Here is a 2,797-nt window from a genome sequence, read left to right as displayed (position 1 = left end):
TCACCAGGCGAGGTTGCTGTTACTGAAGCTTCTAGTAATGAACCCATTTTCAAACCAATTCCTCATAGTGGTTCAGTGCTTCACCAAATTTTCCTTTGCCCTTCACTATCAGCACCTAGTTTCTTGACTTTGTAATGCCTTATGTCTACTGTAGAAATGTAAATTGAGTTTGAGTTGAGCCATAATTCATTTTTTTATACCTTTGTTTTTCCTACTGTGACATGTCAAAATGTCAAAAAATGCATTGTTTGAAAGCCCATCTTTACACAACTATGTTCCACTCCCACAGGTGGTGTCACACGTGCTAGTTGTCCCTTAAATTCACAGTTTATCTTTGTAATTTAATGGTGTTTTCTGTATTTAAAAAATCTGTAAACTTAACAGGAAAATGTATGTCTTTGTCCAGTGTGTGAAGTCCGGACCATTCCCTGACCGGGAATTGAACCCGGGCCGCGGCAGTGAGAGCGCCGAATCCTAGCCACTAGACCATCAGGGAGTCACATCCATCAAATTTATCTTTGTAGATGTGAGTTTCCTTTTCACTTACTGGAATGACTCATATTGTTTAAGCTGAGGAATAGCGCCAGTCCTTTCTTTGCATTAATACTGGTTCTTAACATGCTTCCATAGACAACACACAAATGTACATAACCTTATCGCCAGGGGACTAGAGTCCAATACAAAAACTGACTTAGTATATTGAACAAATTAATGGCTGCATGTGCCAGAACTTTCTGAAAAAAAAACTGAAGTTGTTGTTTTTTGAACAAAAGAGGAACGATTAAATGTCTGCGCTCAGCTTCAAACAACAATGTTAAAAACAACAGACAGCCAGAAATCTTGGTGTATTCATGGACTCAGACCTGAATTTTAACAGCCACATTAAGACAATTACAAAGTCAGCCTAATATTACCTTAAGAATATATCAAGGGTTAAAGGACTTATGTGTCAACAGGATTTGAAAAAAACCTGTCCAAACCTGCTGCTCGGGTCCTCACTAAGACCAAGAGAGTGGATCACATCACTCCAGTTCTGAAGTCCTTACACTGGCTTCCTGTGCCTCAAAGTATTGATTTCAGAGAAAGTTTGCTAGTTTATAAATGACTAAACGGTTTAGGGCCAAAATACATTTCTGATCTTCTACGACACAACCTGACCCACTTCCAGATTAAATCCTATCAACTTCCGGGTTAGGCCCCACCCAGTCCGAGCACAGATACAGATCATGCTGTACTCGCTCATCCCTACCAGGTACTTTAAGATCTGAAGGTAAGGTCTTCAATCTTCTGAGGTATGATCCCATCCAGGACCGTGTCATAGCTGCAGTTTTAGGATTTCTGGATGGGGCCGTGGCTGCTGTCATGTGTATAGCTGTAAATCTGCTCCATAAAAACAATAACAGGTCCGGCACTCCTTTCCTCCTTTATCCTTTGGCTTCTTCATTACTCTTCTTGGCACTCGTTCGCCCTTGGACCTCTACAGGAAATAAAAGATGGCTCTTTCCAAGTCTAAAATCTCTTTTCTGGGTGGGATAGAAACAGAGCTGATGAGTGAAGGCAAAGGTAAGCAAAAGTAAGTACAAAAGGCTCGGTCAAAAAGCAAAGCTCACTAAAACTAGTTTGAACTCATCGGCGTTCCCCTCCAAAGAAGTCTTTAGTAAAAGGCAAAAGACTTGTGCGTCATGAAGAGATACCAGAGTGAGTACAGCCGTCTGCTCGAGAGCAGCAGAAAACCCTAGTCGACCCAGACCAAACCATCACGGTAAGCCTCACTGGGTGTCCAAACTAAAATGATAAGAGGTAGTTAGTGGCAAGGTCTACTAAATGTTTAACTTTACAACACGTAAGCTGTTTGAACCTTATGGACCCCAACCGGCCCGTCAGACACCGCCTACCAAGAGCCTGGGTCTGACTGAGGTTTCTGCCTAAAAGGAAGTTTTTCCTCGCCACTGTTGCACTGCTGCTTGCTTTGGAGGAGACTACTAGAACTGTTGGGTCCTTGTGGATTCTGGAGTGTGGTCTATCTGTATAGTGTCTTGAGATAACTCTTGTTATGAATTGATACTATAAATAAAATTGAATTTAATTTAATTGAATCTTAGTTGCCACCTTCGGTCAAAATGTGAATTACCAATTTTCCAGCCCCTGACAATTAATAACAGAGCAGAGTGGCGAAGCGGAAGCGTGCCTGGCCCATTACCCAATGGTCCATGGATCGAAACCATCCTCTGCTATTTACAATGCTTTGTATAAGCGTTAAGTATGTTTCCAGTCTGATGATCTGATGATTGGAAGTGAATTGTCTCCACCTGCTGAAGCGTGAACCTAATGGCATGACAAGTTTATTTTATCCATAGAAATGGAAAATACAGTCCTCATACCTGCTGTAACACCCATAAAAACTGGGGAATATTACAATAAATATACTACAGTACAAGTACATAAATACAGTAAAATAGATACTGTAAAAACATGACTCCCGCAAGGTAAATGAAATAAAAGAAGTAACCACACAACAAAAGTTACTGTAATGTACCATAACAGAGATTTTACATTTTATCAAATCGGGTTGGACAAGTAACCTTTCTGGTTACTTCTTGACAAATAAAGCAAGTAACCACACAAAGAAAACTACTGCAATGGCTGGGAATCAAACTCAGGTCAACTGCTTGGAAGGCAGCTACGCTCACCACTATACCACCATCGCTGGACAATGTAATCAGTGTCCTTAAAGGTTGCATTTTTCCTTTTTATTAAATTAAGGCATTACAGTTTGTTCCTATTGCTAACACACAAT

At 40.7% G+C, this 2,797-nt stretch overlaps 2 non-coding genes across 2 annotated transcripts; both read right to left on the bottom strand.

The window, feature by feature from the left end:
• Positions 1-424: 424 nt before the first annotated feature.
• Positions 425-496, bottom strand: trnae-cuc. The gene has a single exon. It is a non-coding gene; the product is annotated as a tRNA-Glu (tRNA).
• A 1,089-nt stretch (positions 497-1,585) lies between these two features.
• On the bottom strand, positions 1,586-1,702 carry LOC117940709. The gene has a single exon (XR_004655802.1). It is a non-coding gene; the product is annotated as a U5 spliceosomal RNA (small nuclear RNA).
• Positions 1,703-2,797: the final 1,095 nt, after the last annotated feature.

The sequence above is a fragment of the Etheostoma cragini genome, unplaced genomic scaffold (genome assembly GCF_013103735.1).
Source record: "Etheostoma cragini isolate CJK2018 unplaced genomic scaffold, CSU_Ecrag_1.0 ScbMSFa_3103, whole genome shotgun sequence".
NCBI lineage: Eukaryota > Metazoa > Chordata > Actinopteri > Perciformes > Percidae > Etheostoma > Etheostoma cragini.
The sequence above is the reverse complement of the archived record's forward strand: the minus strand, read 5'-3'. Positions and strand labels throughout refer to the sequence as shown.